This window comes from Mytilus californianus, unplaced genomic scaffold, assembly GCF_021869535.1.
Source record: "Mytilus californianus isolate M0D057914Y unplaced genomic scaffold, xbMytCali1.0.p SCAF_4, whole genome shotgun sequence".
NCBI classification, from domain to species: Eukaryota; Metazoa; Mollusca; class Bivalvia; order Mytilida; family Mytilidae; genus Mytilus; species Mytilus californianus.
The window spans coordinates 21650807-21674653 of record NW_026262690.1 but is presented as its reverse complement, the minus strand read 5'-3'; the positions used below and the strand labels follow the sequence as shown (position 1 = coordinate 21674653).

Genomic DNA, 23847 nt, shown 5'->3' with positions numbered 1-23847 from the left:
CTAGGTTTGTTTAGCAAAAAAAAAATGACAGGATTTTTATGTACACAACTCTTGTATGTGGAATAACCATTATCATGTTCTCTCATCTGTACAGCCGTTGGGGGTGACTACATGCCGATGACTACATGCCGACCACATCCTATCAGATTTCCTCAAAATCTGGGTGAAAATTGTAATATGTCATATAATTCAAAATGCACATGTGCATTAATTTTCAAAATAAATGTGATCACAACTTCATAGTGATTTATTTTAATCATAAATGTTTACCTGATAACACACTGATTTATATTTACTATGAGGTTTCACCTGTACAATAAAACTAACAATACCAATTTAACTCTACTAGATGCTCATTTCGGCAAACACTGTTTCTTCAGTGATGTTCAAGGCCACAATATTTGAGAGGTCAAAACCTAATATAAACGTTGGAGAGCTGATAAAATACCAAAGGTAAATCTAAGCCCGGACAAGGAATCAGATCTTCAATTAGACAACTCAACTTTACTATATTGTATAGCTTGAATATAATGACAAGTCTCCATAAACTATCAAATTTCACCTGCACACAATGTCAAATCATTTTCTTAATTAAGTATCACCTCTTCCCAGTGTCAACTCACATTTTCTATGGATATTCATACTCATAAGTCGAATAAAAACTGATAATGCCATGGCAAAAATAAAAACGACCAAACAAAAAACTGTACACAAAACACAACATAGAGAACTAAAGACTGAGCAACACAAACCCCACCCAAAACCGCGAGTTATTTCAGGTGCTTCGGAAGGGTAAGCAGATCCTGCTCCACATGTGGATACCAAAACACAATTCAACTCACTTTTTCTGCCAATTTTCATCTGTACACAATGCCAACCTATCTTTTCGAAAAAGTTTCATATGTATACAATGCCAACTCACCTTTTTTTATAAAGTTTCACATGTACACAATGACAACTCATCTTTTCTATCAAGTTTCATTGTTCAAAATGACAGCTTACCTTTTCTATCAAGTCTAACATGAACACAATGTCAATCATCTTTACTATGAAGTCTTATATGTACACAATGACAACTCACCTTTTCTATCAAGTCTCACATGAACATAATGACAACTCACCTTTACTATCAAGTATCACATGTAAACAATGTGAACTCGACTTTTCTATCAAGTTTTACCCGAACACAATGTCAACTCACATTTTCTGCCGAGTCTCACATGTACACAATGACAACTCACCTTTACTATTGTCAATTATATGCAATAGAAAACATCTGGTCTCTCCGTCTTGACTGAAAATAAGTAACTTCATTAATATTATATGTAAGCATGATACATTTAACTTCTGTTTATGTGGATTTTCACTAATAAACAAGAAAGAAAATCTTACCTTTATAACTCAACTAATGGTTTTATTAATTACCTCTCATCTAGCTGCTTTTCATCAGAATATTCATGAGTGTTTCACTCTCGACATTATATTAATGATTCTTCATGTTCTAATTAGTTTTATTTCTATTTGACCCTTTTAATTGATGGTTAACACCGATCTCAATAAAATTTGGACAAATCAGTTTAGTTCGCTTATCTCTTAATTTATATTGGTTTTTTAATTTGTCGGGTTGACGTTTCAATTACATAAATTGCAAAGCTCCTTTAATTCATTACCAGTAATTACAAATAGAATAACCTTTATTTCCTTTTTTACACTATGTTTCTTTCAAAATAATTGACTGTCACTTGAGAGCCTGTAAAAAACGCAGGACAGGTTTTTGGGAGCATGTCGGTTTCAGAGAAGACTTTTGTGTGGGACAGAAAACAGAAACTGAAAGACCGCGAACACTGGACTTTCAAGTTTGACTAAAGACATGAACATTTTTTTGTTAATCTTAATTCTTAAAATATATTTTTGTTAAATAGATTAACTACTTAAATCTATCATTTACTTCTTTATATATTCTGTTCTCAAATAATTCTTTGAAACATTTTCATTTTAACATCTTAGTCATTATAACATGATGGTTCATTAGTCCTCTTGAAGGGGCCTATCACATATCATTCCATAATGAATGGTCCAAATAGCATTTATAGAAAACAAAATCTCGTTTTTATGTATTTACAGTTATAGTAAAGGCATCTAATAATTTAAAGAAATGTGACTTTGACAGTTGAAGTGAAGGGTTCCAACTCATAATTAAATTCTGCTTGAATTAATATGACTTCTCATTTACTCTCATTTTTTATAGTTAAATATACAATTAACAGTACCAGGCACACGTGAATAATATAAATTCCTTCTATAAACATAAACTGTAGTCTTTCTCTTTTTGTGGTCATCTGTCAATCATCGTTTCATATTTTTTATTACCATCTTGGCTTTTTTCTTACATTTTTCTGTATTTACTAAGACCAATATAAAAATAAGGCGAAGTGGTATGATTGCCAATGAGACAACTATGCACCAGAGTTTAAACAACGATAATGTGGAAGCAAGCAATCACAGGTCGTCGTACGGCCTTCAACAAGGTGAACAACCCATATCGTATAGTAAGCTATAAAAGACCAAACAAGAAAAGTGTGATTCAATTCAAACGAGAAAAATAGCGGACTATTTAATACAAATACATTAGCAAAACAGACTTGAAACAAGGACAACCACTGAATTACAGGCTCCATACTAAGAACAGGCAAATACAGAATGATGCGGGTATTACCATTTTCGCAACGTTCAACCCACTACCTAACCCGTGATAGTGATGTAATAGCACAACGTAAAAACAAGATTGCTTCAAGATGAATTTTTAAAAGATATTTTGAGTAGTTTTAACCAGATATAGGACAGATAGATGATAGAGTCCAAGAGACGGTTCTATCTCATAAGAACAGGTTAAACCATCAGAAATGTTTTTACCGTTGCACATCCTAGGAAATATACAGTGTATCTCGATGTATGTTCAGTAATTGACAATATATAAACTACTTAATATGTACTTGTATCGTCTATTTATCCAAGTCCATAAACATAAAAAAGCATTTAACCAATCAAACACTGAAACTAACAATACATGTACATTTTCTTACCTTGCCTGAAAACAAATATCCTTTTTTGTTCCAATGGCCAAGCCTCCCGTACTGTAAGCTATGTCAGAATGGCAAATTTTACCAGCATCACTGTATAAAAATTCCATTTGAACAGGACCAAAGACTGTACAGGGTGCATCACTTTGAAAAACTGGTGGTAAGCTGTGATCAAACAGTAAACAATAAAAATAACAACCAATCAGATATTGGAAAAGAACAGAATACGCATCAAACAAATAAATAAAATAACTGCTTAACAAAAAAAGGGTATTAACAAGATCCATTATATGATGTCTAAATTTCATAATTCTTAAATTCTTCAATTATATAAGCATTGCAAGAACTCATTATTTAAACCTTGATTTTTTGTCTACATTGCACGATTGTAATCGTGAAAATAGCCTTAAAACATGATTTTGTGAAAATCTAAACGAAAGTTTAGTGGTTCCCGATTTAAGTAGTAGCTTATCTGGACATTACAAATATTGAAACTGATCCTAATATTGTTATAACTTTTGTGATTTGATTATCAGTGTTTCATTCTATACACGGATTCATATAAATGTCCGTTTGTGTCAACATTTATATGTTAAAAAGGCCAACTGTCAGTTATTCATACACAAGACCAGGTATTCTAGCTACTAAAACCCACATGGAGATTTTCAAAGTCGACAGTTATGTATCGAAAGGGAGACTGCGATAAGGGCTTTTTTTTCAGCAAAACTTTATCAAATTGCAAAATCGAATGTGATATTTCAATTCAAGATTTTCATTTATGTCTATAGATAAGGTAATACTAAATCAAAAAGTTGCAGTTTACCATCCATGAAGTCAGAACAAATGTAGTTTGTGAAGTCATGGGAAAAGCCCTTTTATTCGTGTTTGCGAAAAATTCATAGATTTTTGGCAACTTTCAAATAGTTTTTGGTTACGCAAACGTAGAGCAAATGCAAGAACCAACTAAATACTTGTTTTTATAAAGACCGCACCTCATATTAATTTTTATTTAGTACTGAATATTTCCGACTCACAAAATGCGTCAAAATATGCATTTTTTGTTCTTGAATTAGGCGAAATATAATATATAAGAAATCTCGCTGAATATTTCAAATATATTTTAAATTCATAACGGTTTAAACTTTGCATGTACAAATCAACGATATTTACGCAAAAATCAACTCATTTTGCAGAACTATAATTTGTTTGCCAAAAGAAGTTATCCGTTTGGTTATTTTGCATAATTGAAATAGGATGACTTAAGTCTTGTACAATGTAACTTTGGAATCAAATGTCATTTGTCATTTCTCTGTGACATAATAAGCATAAACATTTCATACTTTGGATTTTGCCACAGATTGTTTTTTTTTTGCACAATTCATGATGATGCATCATGAAATCTACTCTGGAGTACAGTGCCAAGATTTCTTCGTCAGCAGATTTTCTTAAGTACCGTACTGAAAATTTTCTTTTCTTGAATGTAAGCCTTCTTTGACAGTGTATCATTTTGTTTTTGATGTGTTATTCTGATATTTAGTGAACGCTATTTTGCTATATTGTGCTGACCTGTAATATATCTTTATCAATGCGCCTGTTTATAAATCACCGACTATAACCCTATTCACAAGTTTTGTAAGAACTCATCAAATATATCAGGCTGATGCATTCACCATAACCATATCTTTTTCGCCAATTTATTTAGGGACTCTTCTCTTCATCCCATTGTATTTAAATACTTAATAGCAGTAGTAACGTCAAGAAATAATTGAACATGTTCGTTTCTTGTTTTGTCAAATGCTTTTTATGAAGCTGCCTTAAGTTCCAAAATCTGAATATGTTGATTTTGGTCACTCGAAGTCCATACACCTGATAACTTTTCGTTAAATCAAGTGCCCCATATCCTAACATGCTACTATCAGATTCAATTTTCTATATGGTGCCATAAAATAATAAATTTATAACTGCAATATATAAAAACATTTCCAAACCGTCAACTCATAAAACCTTTGATGTACAATACAATACAATACAATATACTTTATTTAAAAACATTTTGTCACATTCACATGTGAAACAAGAGGTAAATATATACAAAATACAATCACATACAATCATAGAAAGAAATAAAACAACTTTAAAATGGAATATATTAAAAATTACTATACTTTATAATACTTGATAAACTTATATTAACATCAAAAGTCGCTGGTTACGTGGTAGCGTGTTCGCCTCGAGTGCGGGAGGTCGTGGGTTTGAACCCCAAGAGTAAGAGTAAAGACTGGTCGGATCGGAGTCACAATAATGTGTCCAAGTAGGGTAACATGTCTTCCTGCGGACTGTTACCTTATGAACTAGCACGTTAAAAATCCGACTCGGCGTGTCGGTCTTGTACACAACAGGGTTAATATTCATATCTTATTAACATGTTCTCGTCTTAGATATGCATTAATGTACCGCTGTATGTTACACATCCACCCATCACCATTATCTGAATTCTCTTAATTACTCTTCACTCAATATTCTTATTTATTTCAACATTTTTGTAAAATAGTGGTGCATATATAACACCATGTTCACTACCAACCAATTTTCCAATTATCTGAGCCAGTTCCCCCATAGAAACAACACATTTGATTAGTAAAGGCAAGGGCTGTAAACTGATACACGTTTCCTTTCCATGTAGATCTCAAAACATTTCTTTCTTCAATTTTAATTCTCATACTATAATATGCATCTTTAATATCCAACTTTGCACAAACAAAAAAATAATTAATTCTAATGTTGACTCAAAAGTTTCATTCTTAAAATGTTTATATTGGAAATGCTTCTTCAGGATACTTAAATTTCAATGTAATCTACATGAGCCATCGGCTTTGAGTCTGATAAAAATACTAGACAAAAATTCCCCACACTGATGAAAAGTTGGTTCGAAAACAAGTGGTAACCGTGACATTAAATATTCAAAACACTTTTAATTGATTGTCATATTTCACAATGCTAAGCTATTTTCCCTGCCACACACAATTCTGATACTTTCTCTTCTTCTTGTACCAGTGCTATAACTTTAATAACTCTAACGACACTTTAAATGCTTCTTCTGATTCGCCCGACGAACATTTCAGGGATCTGTCCACCAGCTATTAGTCGGTAGATTTGTGTTGCTCTAAAAAAAGTTTTTGTGATTGCTTGTTGTACATAGCATCTACGGCCAAAATTGTCCAACTTCCAGATTCGTTTGAGGCATATAAAACTCTGCTCATTTTTTGTTGTTCTCAGAACCAAAATCTGTTGCGCTTGCTGTTGCTATTCTTCTCTGAACTGAAATCGGTCGAATCGACTGTGATACTGATGAAGCTTCAGAGAGCACCAACTGGAGAGAACCACCATAATTCTTCCAACCGTAACAAACAAAAGTGTTTACAAACTGATTTTCGTGACAAAAAAAAATAGTAATACCATTCAAATGTTAAACATTTCAAACAAAGAACAATTCCTTACTTTCCAGACACTTAATTATGTAAAAACCGAATTTTCTCTCCTGATTAAAAAGTCAAACTTTCCATATCGAAGGATCAACGTCGCTCTGGTTTGCTTCAGATATCATCTGTTCTTTCAGTTGATTCTATAGGCATTTTGGACTAACTAAATTCTTTTAACCAACTATCCCCAAGTTTGTGTAGTCCTTAACTAAGATAATTAATACATAACTTATCTATTTTGAAAAGCATTTAGATGCATTGTTATGGTTTATAACGGTCCACACATGCTCACTAGTATGTAAACATTATGGTTTTTTTCATTATTTTGTTCGCTCCAAAACCTTTTCAACTTCATCAGTTAAGTACATTACGTGTATCTGTAGGAAAAGGATTTCAAATAAAAACTATGGTAACGCATCGTGCAATACAATTTTCTGTAGACGTGAAATATATCATAATGTTTGAAAGCAGTTTGAATAGAATTAATACTTACCAGTTTGGTGATGATTTGTGTTCAGTGTAAAGGTTGATATGGCAAAACTTATCCTTTATACAAACAATCTCTGAACCCCCTGGTAATGTGGGACTTTCAAACAATCTTCCATCACCCTGGAAAAGATACAATTAGTTAAATTCATGTAGAGCAACTCGCGATAATATCAACTTTTACAGTACACAGTTCTGATGATCCATGAAAAGATTTTTCTTACCTTATTTTTTCAATTTTATTCGAAATACTAAGGATTTTTTACCACAGGAATAGATTACCATAGCTGTATATACCAAAACAGCTTCCGGGATTTTGGGTTCTCAATGCTCTTTAACTTTGTACTTTATTTGGACTTTCAAAAAAAATTATTCAAGCGTTACTGATTAGTCTATTGTAGACAAAAACGCGCGTCTGGCGTACAAATTCTAATCCTGGTATTTATGGTGAGTTTACATAAACAACCTTTTTTTAAAAGTAAGTATAATAAATATCAGTCTAGTTTTAATTTATATTTGGATTTTTTTATGCAATGTAATATTTTTCAAGCAATTTTTTTAAGCTAATTTATACAGATTATAGTAGAAAAGAAAAGATTAAATAAAGAATTATAGGAAGTAGTAATAATCAAAAAAATATTTCGTAATATCCATTTTCATAAATTGTTATGTAATAGCTTATATTTCTTCAATAGCAAAATTCGCAAGGACAAAAGTAGAATTGTTACTAATAAATTATTATTTGATTGGGAATGTATGTCCCCCTTTCACAAGGAAAATCAAAGTAAGGAAGCAAAAGCAGTTTCACAGGTTAAGACAACGAATTGCATCATTTAAAGACTTTCAGAAAAAGCTTTAAGAAATGAAGATTTAAAAACTAAAACTTTTTTATATTAAAGGAAAACAATTAATAGTTTTCCATAAAAAAAACAGATTGTTTTGTGGTCAAACTTTTTGTAAACTATGGTTTCATCAGTTAAAATCAAGAGAATTCCATCCATATAATGGAATTACAAAAACTGTTTTTGAAATAAAAAATGAAATAAGAATAGTTGATAAGGCTACTTAAAGGAGTCGACTGACGATTCTACTATGCTTTACGTAGTTGTAGATCTTGACAAGTTGATCAAATTAGCAATCTAACATTTTTCTCAACAGATTATATTTTTTTCAAGATAATATGCTAAAATTAAAACAAAAAATGGTAAAATCATTATCTAAGGGCAATAACACATATAACGAGGCGTCTGACAGTTTTGGTGCATATGGACAGTAGGCAGGTCTCACTCAACCTTCTGAACATTTCTGCCCCAATCAGATTTTCTCTATGTATTATAAGTTCAAATTCAAAATCTTTACTTTTCTAATCACTAGACTCTTTCGAGCATTACACATTTTGACAGGTTCATTTTCATTTTCATGCAACTTTTTTCTCTTCGCTTATTCTAATTTTATTAATTATGTACAGCATAATATAATATAAAACAGTCATGTTAGTCATCATTACAGCATTGATGAAATATAGCATTTTTCAGGATAATAGAAAAAAAACTTGGTTTTACCGCTATGTTCTATATTTAACCATGTTGGCCATGTTAGTTGATAGGCAAGATCAAAGGACATTTTATTTAATAAGATATTCCTACGATGAATGTTGCCAAGTTTAATTGCATTTGGCCCAGTAATTTCAGAGAAGATTGTCGTAAAAATTAAAGGATAACGACGGACAACAGACTTCAAGTAATGATAATAGCTCAGTTGATCATTCGGTCCAGGTGAGCTTAAAACGACATGCTTTGATTAACATGAAATAACCAAAGAAGAGGGACGGACAGGGAAAGGGAACATAAGAATAAGGGCATGAGAAGCAAAAGAGGGGAGCAGGATAAAGAAGAAGGAGTCAGAGGGCGGGAACAGGGGGGAGAGGGGGGCAGTAACAATAGGTATATGTTGGAAAAAATGTTTGACCGATTTTCGTATGGATATAAAGGTGGTAGTGAAGTGGTATAGGAAGAGGTATTTTTGGAGTAGAGGGAGGCATGTGGAAATCAGGGACCTCCCTGTCCATCCCCTCAAAGAAGGTAATAACAATAAAAACTAAAGTTTTAACAGCGGTTGTGTCGCTCACCTGTATCTTCAACAAAAGCCATTTTTAGTAAAAATCATCATTAAAGGGAAATAAGTCTATTAAGAGTTAGCTGACAATGTAAGTCATATTGACGTATTTTGTAGAAAAAGATCTTATTCCGCAAATACTTTGTTAAAGTTTCTACCTAACTATTATAGTTTTCAAAATAATAGCCAAACAATGCAACAAACTGGGGAAAATCGTCATTAAAGAGCAAAAACTTCAATAAAGGGTCGACTAACGATTTCATTCATGCTTACTAAATTGTGATCTTGTTTTGCTGATCATTTTTGCGTTTGAACGTTTCTATTTATCTATTATAGTTTTAAAGATAATAGGCACGAATGCAATACAATGGAAAATCAAAGGGCAACAACTTTCATAAGGAGTCGACCAAAGGTTTCGGTCAAGTTGACTTATTTGTAGATTTTTCTTGTTGATAATTTGTGCCATTTACAGTTTCTATCCATCTATTACATTTTTTTCAAAATGATATGCACCATGCAGAAAAAAGAGAAAATCGTAATTAAAGGGCAAGAACTTCAGCAAGGTGTCGCCTGATAATTGTCATAGACATTATGAACATTTCACCATTTTGAACATTTTGGCATACTGTCATATTTTCTCTACCTATAGCGGGTTTCAAAATACTAAACAAAATTTGCAATTTTCCCCTTTGTTCTTTCTTTAGCCATGTTTGCCATGTTTGTTGGTAGGTTAAGTCATTGAACCCAATTTCGAAATTAGATACCCCATTGATGATTGTGGCCAAGTGTTGTTAAATTTGGCCATGTAGTTTCAGAGGAGAAGATCTTTGAGAAAGTTTTCGGTGGACGACGGACGACGACAACAGACGACGGACGACGACGACAGACGACGGACGACGACGACAGACGACGGACGCCAAGTGATAGCAAAAGCTTATACTTGTCTTTTGAACTAGAACTTTTCATAACTTTTGAAACGTAAAATTAAGGTTCATGGACTTTGGGTGTGTCATATACCAAAGTCAGATCACTCTGACCTTGACTTAGACCTTTGACCCCTATGAGAGTAAAACCTTGCCCACTTAGTATTTGCCTCATATCTTTTGTACCGTAAATTTAAGATTAACCAAACTTGGAATGCATTTGCATTTTGGGCTAGAATACTAGTGTGTCATTTATCATAATCAGATCACTTTGACCATATGTGGATTCTTAAGGGTTCTGAAGAACTTCTGGACAATTATAAATCTCGGTCTATTTCTGAAATTAATTCTAACATAACTTTTGATTTTTTAACCCTGTATACCAACATTCCCCATGTGAAATTATAAAATTGTTTTGAATAGACATTGAATGACAAACTTTTTTCTTATGTGACGTTTACATTTTCTGACGTCAGACACGCGAAGCAATGAATGTGGGTCTTAATTTGATAGATGCTTTTGTGCTTTTTTTGTAAATAATTGTTTGTTTTGATATTGTAACACAGTGATGACTGCTGTACCCATATTTTGACTATTTTATTTATAATGTCTGTTTTGTTCACGCATCGTTGTAAATATAACGAAATTTGATAAAACTGTCGTACAAGTGAGAGGTTTAGCGCTATAAAACCAGGTTCAATCCACCATTTTCTACATTTGAAAATGCCTGTACCAAGTCAGGAATATGACAGTTGTTGTCCATTCGTTTGATGTGTTTTGTCATTTGATTTTGCCATGTGATTAGGGACTTTCCGATTGAATTTTCCTCGGAGTTCAGTATTTTTGTGATTTTACTTTTGACCTTTCATCCCTATAATAGTAAAATCTTGTCGGATTTGATTCCTGTGCATATCTTTTCTACCATAGAACTTAAGTTGACCAAACTTGGTATGCCGATACGATACATCATGGGATAGGGGGTTTCACATATCGATGTCAGGTCACTCTGACCTTGAATTCGACCATTAACCACTATGATAGTAATTCATTGTCTGATTTGTGATTTGTGCTTTACGTTTGTACTGTAGCATAAAACAAAACTTTGCATCATACTGACCTTGACATTGATCTTTAATTTTTTAATTCACAGTATGAAAACTTCGGATTTTGTTCCTGTGCCAGTATATTTTTTTTCAGATTGACTTATCACTAACTATGTGTCAATCTTACACAGAGGCAATTATCATATGAAATGAATGGCTGAAAACCAGAAATCTCAATACTGAAACAGCAGCAACTAAAATGCTTGTACGGAAGGTATTAGTCCCGCTATGCAGACAGCTCTAGTTTGATATATTTTTTTTTCTAAAGCAGTGATGGGTTTTCCCTTACATTCTAAATTGAGCTTTAGAAGAAAACGCTTAGTCACTACTGACAGTCACTTCCTATATTTGATTCCATGTTTTACTAGCAAAATTCAAGATTAATACAGTAGAACGTGTGATAACTTGTTTTGAACAACAATGTTTTATATTATATTAATCTCCACATAATGTCTATGGAGAACAAAAACCAATTTCTTATAAAAGCAAAATAAATTTTAAAGAAAGTTGTCATATGTAAATAAAAAAACTGCAATAATCCTTCATCTTCCATTGTAATTGCAAAACAATCTGATATCTATTATCTTAAAAGAAAAACTACAGCATCCTCAATATCCTGTAGTACGAAATTCAAATAAGTATATAGATTGTGGATGCGATAAAACTTCATGAGACCATGAACTGAAATCAACTTTACAATCAAATTACGAAGAATTTCTGACAAGAAATCTATTACAAATTTGCACAGAAAGTTTATATCCAAATTTGAGGTCTATTACCATTGATATGATTGCTGCAAAATTACTACAATAACTCAGGTTTTTAATTTGCAGGTTTTCTACTATCTATTTTTACACATTTTACCTTGGTTAAACTTTTCTGTAATTTCAACACTGCAAAAACAAATATAAAAATGAAAGATATAGTTTATAAGTGTGTGATGATAGAATAAAACTATACATTTAGTCATATGCAAGTAGTACTTGTATACATTAATAGTTTTGTTATTGTTCAAAATAAATATATTACTCTCCATCCTGTCAAGCAGTTTCCAAGAAGAAGCTGTATATTTATCAACAGTGTTACATGTATATTGTCAACTGATTTTCGCTGAAATTTATCCGTCTCCACTCATTCTTTCTTAATCAAACATTATTAGCGACTAATGTCCTTTTAAGACCTTAATAACAATAAGAAATTTTCATGAGAATCTTCATTGCTAAATTTATGATAAACAACAAGACTTTTAACCCGAATAATTAAGTTCCTCTCCGTAATCGATCTAGCTCTTCTTCTTGCGATGAATACATCGTAGAGCAACGAAATATAACGACTGAATTATCCGGGTTACAAAACTTTAATTTCCTTGTCTATTATTAATATTCCTTTTGTTGGTGGTGATTTCTTTAGGTCATTTCAATCAATTGCAATCGACCAGTTCACTATACAAATACAGTTGTACAGTTAAAACGGAGGGATATACGTAAAGTATACATATATAATCTTCTGATATCCTGCTTCTGTTGCTAACGAATAATTACTTTCAAATAACTGGTAACATTAATCTATGTCCAGCTACAAATCCATGTCAAATCTATGTCCAGCCTCAAATCCATGTTCTTCCATTTAATGGGTTTAAGATGTCACAATGCTATGTACTATCTTTCCTCAGATCTGTGTCCTTTTCACAATGCTCTCTTTTTTATTCCATAGTAAACCTTGGGTTACTAAATTGAGGAATGATTAATTTTAATTTTATTATACACGTGTAAACATGTAAAAACTTTATGACAGACATTCTCCATCGGATAACACGTGGTTATACAGGGCTAACACCATAATATGTATAACCGACCACCGAAAGCTATATTATTATGTAGCCTAGGTGGTCGAGTGGCTTAGTGCGCTGGACACGGTGCAGGAGGTGTTGCCACGATGTCACAGAAGAAAATTTACAGATCTAACATTGTTGGGCTAAATTTCAATATGAATTATATATATATTATGATGTTAGCCCTGTATAACCACGTGTTATCTGATTGAGAATGTCTGTCATAAAGTTGTCACATGTTTACACGCGTGTAATGAAATTACAATTTGATGTGGCGGCATGGTAATTAACATTATCATCTTTTACGACAGGCAAAATAGCTGATCTGAAAGTTACACAATCTACTTGCCACTATACATCATGTACTGTTACAACCCTAGATAAAGCCAAACAGAAAAGGTATAACATCGACCACCAAAAGCAATATTATTATGTAGCCTACGTGGTCGAGTGGTATAGGGCGCTGGGCACGGTGCAGGCGGTGTTGCCACGATGTCACAGAAGCAAGGGTTTGAATCCCGCTGAGGGAACAACAAAAACTTGCTAACGCAAATTTACAGATCTAACATTGTTGGAATAAATTTGAGACGAATTATATATATATATTATGGTGTACCACGTGTTATTCGATGGAGAATATCTATCATAAAGTTGTCAAATGTTTACACGTGTGTATATATATATTGAGGTAAATTATATGGCCTTCCAAATACCGTTTCGATTCCCAACATCACTGAATGACATTAATTGTCGAAATCCGGATATAGTTTTCTAATTAATTTTTGCACCTTTTGTTTGCGGTATAGCATCTTTTCCGCAAGTTTATTGTTTTCTGTTTGGTATTAAATTAATAGTTAAGATTCATTTTGTTACATCTGGAGCAGGGTTTAAGAACATTCGTTGTTCGACCTGCTAGTCAAATGCCTTTTGTTAAAATATACTTTTTCACTTTTTTGGTCTTTCGGAAAATGTTGTTTGTGCTATATTTAGACCCCTCTACCAAGACATTTGTTTTGCATGCACACGTATAAAAATTGCGGTTTTTATCCAACGCCATCATAGGTTTGAACATTGTTTTCAATTTAGACTTGTTTATATTTTTTCGTTTGGGCTTGTATTATATTTGCCTTCGGGTTTATATGATCCGTTCATCCTAGTTCGACTCTTCAAAATTCAAGAGTCTATCATAAATTGAGGTAAATTATAAAATTATTACATCTGGTGATCAATTTATTTGGCAATCGCCAATGGCAGTCAGCAGGGTTTAAGAACATCCGTTGTTCGACCTGCCAGTCAAATGCGATTTGGTAAAATATAATTTTTCACCTTTTTGGTCTTTCGGAAAATGTTGTTTGTGCTATATTTAGACCCCTCTACCAAGATATTTCTTTTGCATGCACACGTATAAAAATTGCGGTTTTTATCCAACACAATCATAGGTTTGAACGTTGTTTTCAATTTAGACTTGTTTATATATATATATATATATATATATACAAGTCTAAATTGAAAACAACGTTCAAACCTATATATATATACAAGTCTAAATTGAAAACAACGTTCAAACCTATGATTGCGTATGATAAAAACCGTGATTTTTATACGTAGGATAGACTCTTGAATTTTTAGGAGTCAAAATAGGATGAACGGATCATATAAACCCGAAGGCAAATATAATATACAAGTCCAAACGAAAAAATATAAATAAGTCTAAATTGAAAACAACGTTCAAACCTATGATTACGTTGGATAAAAACCGCGATTTTTATACGTGCGCATGCAAAACGAATTTCTTGTTAGAGGGGTCTAAATACAGCACAAACAACATTGTCCAAAAGACCAAAAAAGTATATCTCATAATATTAGGATATTAATTGATTGCTACAGAATTCAACTAATTATTTGTATTTACAATATATAATGTAATCTTCTATTACAAATTGATTTTAAAAAATGTAAAACGACTGTTTGCACGGAGTACAAGAATGGTGTCTAAATAGTGTTGTTTAATGAGGTGCGTTGTGTTGCTTTCATATAGACAGAGTTGAATTTATATAGAATTGAAACTTTATGACGTGAAGACTTGTTTCGAATTTCAGCCAATAATCACAGCGATCGAAATCACTAGTAGAAAGATTGAAACAGTTGTTTGAAATATTTCATATCATATTTATCATATATATGTAGGGTTTGGACAAAAATCTTTGATATAGCCTAATTTGAGACAGCTGCATAAAGCCATTTTCAGTGGATAAAATAACACAAATGAGAGTCAATGACAGTACCACAGTACTGCTCTAAAGGTGAAATCCACATTTTTACAGTTCATTTTTGCATATATAAAAAGACATCTGATTCAGTAAAATTGGTACCCTTTATATTATGAAAATTATTGAGAACTACATTTCAGTGTGTATAGATTTGTAGCTAACCTGGTTACTTCCTGTCTGAAGTCTGGTGCCTTGAGAAAGAATTGGATTAAAAGATATGATCATTCCATATCAGTATTTTTAGAAACTTAAACATCTACTGTAAATATTACTATATATATCACATACCCTCAAATTCTACATCAATACTGAAACATCTGTGGTCTGTTTCTATTGTTCCTCTATAAAACAACAAACTCTTAGCTCTTAGATATAAAATTAAGGAGATGTGGTTTGATTGCCAATGAGACAACTATCCATCAAAGTTCAAATGAAGTGGATATAACCAATTATAGTAAAGCCTACATCAATGAGAAAACCCATACCGTATAGTCGGCTATAAAAGGCCTCGACATAAAAAATGGGAAAAAAATCAATTGAAAAAACTAACGGCCTATTTTATAACAAAACAAATATGACAGACATGAAACAACGACAACACTTAACTACAGGCAAAATAAGAATTTGGCTTGGTTAATCATGTTTTAGAGCGCTATCCCTCCCCTCCCAACCTGGGGTAGTAGGTTATATATGGGATATACAGCAAAACATAGTAACAAACTGTAAAGTCTATCAATGCAATGATTTAGCAGTTTTTAATGACCACTGTATTGTATTATGTTATCTATATATAGATATAAGAAGATGTGGTATGAGTGCCAATGAGACAACTCTCCATCCAAGTCAAAATTTATAAAAGTAAACAAATATAGGTCAAAGTACGGTCTTCAACATGGAGCCTTAGCTCACGCCGAACAGCAAGCTATAAAGGGCCCCAAAAATTACTAGTGTAAAACCATTCAAACGGGAAAACCAACGGTCTAATCTATATAAAAAACGAGAAACACTTATGAACCACATCAACAAACGACAACTACTGAACATCAGATTCCTGACTTAGGACAGGTGCAAACAAATGCAGCGGGTTTAAATGTTTATTAACTCTTACTAATACTGGTTTTTCGTATTGTTCTTTAGATGTTATTTCTGTAGTTAGTTGTGCTGTATGGAGAACATGTACAAAACTATGAACCATAAAAATGGGAATATTATCCACTGCTGTTATAGCAGGTAATTCAAAATAATATAAACTACAGTTAACATATGTCTGAACTGTATGTTATTACAATAAAATAATACAAATGAGGTTAATTCTACATTAAAAATTAAACATTCAGAGCTGAAATAAAATTCATAATTTCGGTCTATTTGAATTTTGAAATCAGGAATGTTTCACAAGTCCAAGTCATTAATTATTCATACCACATCTGCAAGTGTCCCCATTTTGAAACAAGAATAAAATTACAAGCTTCATCATAAAATAATTTCATGCCAAATTACGAGAGTTAAATGTTATATGTCATAATCATTAAAACACTTTTCAGGTCTGAATTTTTAAACAAAAACAAATACTCCCAAATGCCGAAATCGCTCACATGGTAATTATATGATATTTTGATATTTATTTTACCTTTATTGCAATTCGTTATGTTTGCCTAATTGTAAATCTTATTTAGTGGCATTTTGGTAGATCTTGTTTTGATGGTCAGTTTATACTGTTTTCAGTTTATTACTAATCTATTGAATTTTTTTCAAAAAAATTATCTAAAGTATAGAAATTAGTTAAACAAATTTCGTCATTCAAGGCAATAAATGGCATAAGGACATGTTGACTTACTTGTAGTTCTTATTGTGCTGATCTATTTAGCTTTACAGACCTTCTCTATCAACCATAGTTTTTGTCACAAATGTGAAAATGGGTTAAAATAATCACTCAGGAAAATAACTCATGTAAGAAGTCGGTTGACAATTTCGGCTATATTGACCTATTTGAAGATCTTAATGTGCCGAATATTTTTGCTATGTGCCGTTCCTCTCTATTTGTTATAGTTCTTAAATTTTTTTTTTTAAAAACATTGGTAAAATTTATTTTTCAAGAACCATTACTCCTCTCTAGTTACTATGTTCCGCAAAAAAGGTTAAATGAGTAAAACTGATCATTTAATTGCAATTACTCCTATAAGGGTTTGAGCCATATTGACTTACTTGTAGATCTTATTGTTCATGTCATTTTCAGTGTTCATAATTTCTCTTCATCTTTTACAGTTTTCAAGATAGTAAATGAAAACATTGATAGGTTAATAACTTCAAATGGTTTGTCCTAGTTTTTCTGAAAATTCCAAAGGAGATTAACCGTGACCTGTTGATCGTTTTAGCTATTGCCAGATTTGATCTGACGGTTTTAGTTTTGGAGATTTAAGCCAGAAACTGTGACATTTACTAAAAATTGACATTTCAGGGTTTTTACGATTTTTCTGAAAATGTCATAGGAGATAGACCTTGGTTTACTGTTTACTGCTATTTGGTGGTCAGAACAAACACTATTTGACATGATTTATTCAAAACTCATAATCAGCTTCAAACATTCGTTTAAATGATTTTATTTCTCTTAATCAAAAGAAGCATAATCGACTCATACGGTGTCATTAAATCATTTGCATTTTAAATTCTTGCTCTCCAAGAACTATTCTCAAACATATTCACACAAAAGAGGTAAAACAATTTCATGTAGTTCATGCTGCTAAACCCCTTGAAATTGCAAAAAGGAAATATATTCAAGCGTTTCAAAAGTATGATACTTTTATCAATATTGACACTTTAGTGCAAAAAGGTTACTTGAGATGTCAATATGACGTCATTAACATGCTGAAATTTACTTATTTGACATCATTCATTTCAAGAATAGTTTTCAGTCAAGATATGTATTGCAGCAACAGCTTTAACAAAAACAATATTTACACAGTAACATAACATTTTGTAACAAAATATCCCTTTGAGTAAAGCTGTTACTCATATCTAAACATTTAAGACAAGATCTCAAAATGAAACTTGTTAGCAATTTTTGCTGTTTTGCATTACATGTAATAAATTTTAAGCCCTAATTCAATCTCAAAATTCAAAAATATTAATACTGATGTCCGACAGACTAATGTCTTATAAACATTTGAAGAAAGATATTAAACATACTAACATGAGCAACACGACGGGTGCCACATGTGGAGTAGGACTGCTTACCCTTCCGGAGCACCTGAGATCACCCCCAGTTTTTGGTAGGGTTCGTGTTGCTCAGTCTTTAGTTTTCTATGTTGTGTTTTGTGTACTATTGTTTGTGTGTTGGTCTTTTTCTTTTTTAGCCATGGCGTTGTCAGTTTATTTTCAACTTATGAGTTTGAATGTCACTCTGGTATCTTTCGCCTCTCTTTTAGTAGATTTATAGTACTTTTAATTTTTGAATTCAAGGCGCCAAATATGTGACCTTATCATAGCTTCTCCTTAGGTATTGCTTTACCTCTGGTATGAATTTGACAGTTTAAAAAAAATGGTTAAATCTTGTGAAAAACATTTTGAACGCTTCCTCAGAGGAGTAATGCTTACATGCTTGAAGGCCGTACGGTGACCTATAGTTGTTAATTTCTGGACATTAGAGTGTGATAATGATCTCAAACTGGCATTTTTTGTTATAAATAATCCAAATATATGAGGATGTATTGTTAAAGGAAAAGACCTAATCCTTACTTTGATATGACCTCTGGAAAATAATATGAGGTCAAGTTCATATGTCAGTTGCATAAATACTTATCGCAGCAAATAAACTAATTATTTTTGTCCTGCCATCCTGAAAACATATCCTGTCATCTGGAACACTGACATGGAATCATAAACAACTGCAAGTTGTCTGTTTGTCTTTTTATTTTTGGCCATGGAGTTGTCAGTTTGTTTTAGATCTATGAGTTTGACTGTCCCTCTGGTATCTACCGTCCCTCTTTTCGTGCATCTGTTCCAAGATTGAGTCATGAATCTGTTTCAGTTTGGTGCATATTGGAATAATTTTTTTTAGGAACTTTGGTAGTGGTGTCAGTTCGTTAATAGTCTCTGGTTCTTTTGAGCTTTGGTTGATTTATAGTTTACCTTATTGTGTTTCTTTTTGTTAAATGTTAAGCTAGATGGTTAAGATGGATCAGACACAATGATTCATAAACTGTTGATGTTGTTGCTAGAAAAGTAATATCTAAATCTTTCCTACAACAAGTTTTGTCTAGAATGTGTATGGGAATAAACACTCAAAACTCCCTGGAGCCTGAATCTCGTGACTACAATACCGTCCCTTTTTCCCGAATATGAACTACCTATTTAGACTTATTACTGGGTTTGTACTAACATGAGCAACACGATAGGTGCCACATGAGGAGCAGGATTTGCTTACCCTTCCGGAGCACATGAGATCACCCCCAGTTTTTTTGAGGGTTCGTGTTGCTCAGTCTTTAGTTTTCTATGTTGTGTTTTGTGTACTATTGTTTGTCTGTTTGTCTTTTTCTTTTTTAGTCATGGCGTTGTCAGGCGTTGTCAGTTTATTTTCGACTTATGAGTTTGAATGTCCCTCTGGTATCTTTCGCCTCTCTTTTATCTGGTAATAATATGTAAAAATTAACAGTGGCAGTTATCTTTCACACACTAAGTACAATTGTTACCAGTTTGATCAAAATCTACTTGGAGAAAAAAAAGTTAACACTAAATATTAGTGTGCCAATATCAATATCTACTTGGAGAATATTAAAAAAAAATGGTAAATTCATTCAAGTCATTTTAGAACAATATACCCCAGTTCGGAGTAAATTAAGGACTGCAAGGACATTAATAAAAAAATTGAAGATATTAATTTATGCAACAGAGATCATTAGGAAACATTTCATACATAATTCATTTTGCAATACTTTAATTTTCAGGTTATTAACCTGTTTATAATCAAGTTATAATAACTTACTGTTTAACAACTAAACAAACAGCATGCATTCCTTTCTGAAACATCCGGTTGTCTGGATTGGTAATTCGAACTAAAGCTGTGAGTGTCTTGTTGAACCCATCAGTAGGTGATGCTTGTAAATATCTTAGCAATGCCTTAACACGGCGCTCTAATCCCATATCCTTGGGAATCAATTGATATTCAACCGAAGGTTTTTCCCTGTACACAAATACATAATGCATAAATATACAATTATGACAACTACTTTGATTTGAAGAGCTGTATGAAGTTGTTTGATATACCGTGACCATCTCCATGTCTCACATGTAGAAAGAGACAAACAGGTGTACAGACATATGAATGGATAGAAGAACAATGTGTCCAAAACTATCGCAGGGTTTATATGTTTTCAAAAACAATAAATATGAAAATGTTAAATTTGTTTCTTTTGTTATCATTTGTTATCATTTAACAGATTCCATGATGTTTGATTGACCATTATGGATTATCTATGTCACAGATGATTATCCTGTTCTTGATTGTGACAATGTCGTAGACTGTATTTTATAGGTTTTACAGTAATTGTGTATATTTCTATGTTTAGTTAACATTATTGTATTTTGTTTATTATATGACTTATATTGATTAATTAAAGGTCAGAGTATAATAATTACAAATTGTAATCAATTGATTGGGATATGTGTGTGCTTAGTGTATTTTATTTACTTATTTGACATTTGGACTTATTGACAGACGACTTTTTCTACTTGTTTGGGTAATTTTGGTTTCACTGTATTTTTTCCTCAAAGGATTTCTTTTCATGGTTCATTGGATCGAACACTTACTTCATATCTATTGGTCATTTTGTTTTGGCGCTATATTCTTTTGTTCTTTTTTCTGGTCATCACTTTTTTATATAATGATGGAAATAGTTATATGTGAAATTTGATATTTTGATACTTCAAGGGATTTCTTTTCATGGGTCATTGGATCGCACACTTACTTTATTTCTATTGGTCATAATGTTTTGGCGCTATATTTCTTTTCTTTTTTTTTTTATTCTAGTCATCACTTTTTGATATAATGGTGGACATAGTCATATGTGAAATTTAATATTTTCTAAGTTTGATTTAATCTTTCTTAGTTTTCTATATTATTGGTCAGTTATTTTTCTCTATTAGATACTAAGCATGTTAATAGTTCAGATATTTATTGTTTTACGTAGAATGAATGATTAGAATGAAAGGTCGATGCGCAAATGTTGAATGCGAGATGAATGCCATGAAATTATATAAAATATAGAGAGTACATTTAAAGTATTGTCTGCTTGATTAAAAAGGTTGTGAGACGCTGTTTTCATATTTTCTAATTTGGTAAATAATTTACTTAATAAACATTGTGTGAGAATTCGAGGGTTCCGGTATGAATGCTATAAATATTTGTAAAGGTAAAGCTAAAACATAATAAAAGTTATGTAGTATTGATTGATTATCTTAACTACGCGTACAAATCGTAAACAGGTGGATAAGTACAGTAAAATATGGATTACAATTTGTTTATTTGTTATGCATGTATCTTTTAGTAATCCTGGAAAGAAGTGAGATTAATTCCATGAAGATTATTTAGGAGGCCTTTGCACCTCATGCGATGTAAACTAAGGGAGCTAACATTTGATTTTTATGGGGGGGGGGGGGGGGGGGGGGGGGGGGGGGGGGGGGGCTAGGATGAAATTTGAGAAAAATAGGCCGGACAGGAGTTTTGAGTAAAAAAAAAGGCAGGATGAGACACTTGCAAAAAAAAAAACAGGACGACAATTTAGGTAAAAAAAAAGTCAGGATAAAATAAAAAAAAAGGCAGTACCGAATAGAGTGAAAAATAAAAAGGCAGGACAGAGATTACAGCTAAAAAAAAAATGCAGGACAAAATTTTTCATCCTAGCCCCCCCCCCCCCCCCCCCCCATAAAAATCAAATGGTAGCTCCCTAACTGTTACTTTTGTAATGTTCGTATCTATGTGTGTTGCTATTTTATGCTTACGGCATTTATACAGCATGCAGCTTTTGATTTTAGTTTTGTTAATTTGCTTATTTTAAAGTTTACTATAACAGCTTGTTGTCATTTTTGTGTATTAGACTTGTTTATATAAATATTAGTCATTCAGTGCATATGGACTAAACTGTGTCAGATACCCTCACCGATATAAGCATATTGTTGAAAATACACGCAGAACAGATTTAGTGATATTTTTAATAGTAAAGCATTTATTTGTCATATTACTTGGATAGAAACCTATGTACTAATTATAAACTTGATAAATAATGAATCTTATTATTGTATTTATTTTTCAGGGTATTTATATAGTTATTGTTTATCATCCTGATTTTGTCCGGAAATAAAAGCGAATCCACCTCAGAAGTATTGTTGTGTTTTATGTAACATACCCTCTGCCCCTTCGTATGGTGTTTACATATCTCAGTTTATACGTTATGCTCGTGCATGTTCACACTATACGGACTTCATATACAGGAGTGTGCTCGTAACGCAGAAACTGCTTCAAAAAAGTTATGAGGAGGACAGATTAAAATTGACATTCCGTAAATTTTACGGACACCATCACGAATTGGTTGATCCATACGATGTGTCTTTGTCCAAACTAACTAAGGACATTTTTACCACGTGTTAGATTGTGGTTTGACATTACGTCGTCTGATCTTTTAATTACCGAACGTGACTTATTCCCGATTGTGACTGTTTTTCTTAGTATGAATTCGCATTGCTATAAGACGGTGTCACGGTACTTTTCTATCCAAAATTTATGTATTTAGTTTTGATGTTATATTTGTTATTCTCATCGGATTTTGTCAAATGTCTTATCGTTTGTAGTTGTAAATCTTATTTTTTTCTGTTGTATTCGTGTGTTATGGTAAAGATAATTAATCACCCAGTTCATTTATTAGATTTTAGTTTGGGTCAACTAAATTTATACGATATATTTGGTTTACAGTTTCATTTAGAAGAAACACCGACATAGCTAGATAATACAATTAATTATCTAATTACTACCACAATTTTATATTAATTAGTATTGTAATTTTCATTGTTATTAATAAATGTTATATGAGTATTACAAACCTAATCTTGAATTCTATCCTAATTCTATCCTATTTTGGGGAAATTTTAAGAAATTCAAATGTGACGTCACTTTTTGCGTTGATCTCTTTGGCTAACTCGGCTGTGAATTTTTATGTGCTGGTTTATGTTGTTTTATGTATCAGTTTTTATTCTGTAGTTAGTCACCACTTCGGTGTTATCATGTATATCTATTATATAGTCATTTTTATAAATTTACTATTTGCAAAAGTATGAACTATTCTAAATTATAAGGATGTTCTGATCCCAGAAAACCTTAGCCATATTAGGCACAACTTTTTGGAACTTTTTGTCCTCAATGCTCTTTAACTTTGTACTTGTTTTGGCTTTCGAACTTTTTTAATGTCTTTTTGTGTCCTCTGTAGTGATTATTTTCCTTCTTATCATGAATTACTACGCCGCATAAATAGACTCATTAGAAATCATGCATGTAACATTTGTGATTGAGTTG

At 32.2% G+C, this 23847-nt stretch overlaps 2 long non-coding RNA genes across 2 annotated transcripts in view; one reads left to right on the top strand and one right to left on the bottom strand.

Moving 5' to 3' along the window:
• LOC127737694 (uncharacterized) overlaps window positions 1-23847 on the top strand; it is a 221441-nt gene that overhangs the window by 150765 nt on the left and 46829 nt on the right. The gene's annotated exons all lie outside the window — the stretch shown is intronic.
• On the bottom strand, window positions 1242-7156 carry LOC127737698 (uncharacterized). Its single transcript, XR_007999768.1, has 3 exons — window positions 7053-7156; window positions 3084-3245; window positions 1242-1294 (listed from the first exon to the last, which is right to left on the bottom strand). It is a non-coding gene; the product is annotated as an uncharacterized LOC127737698 (long non-coding RNA).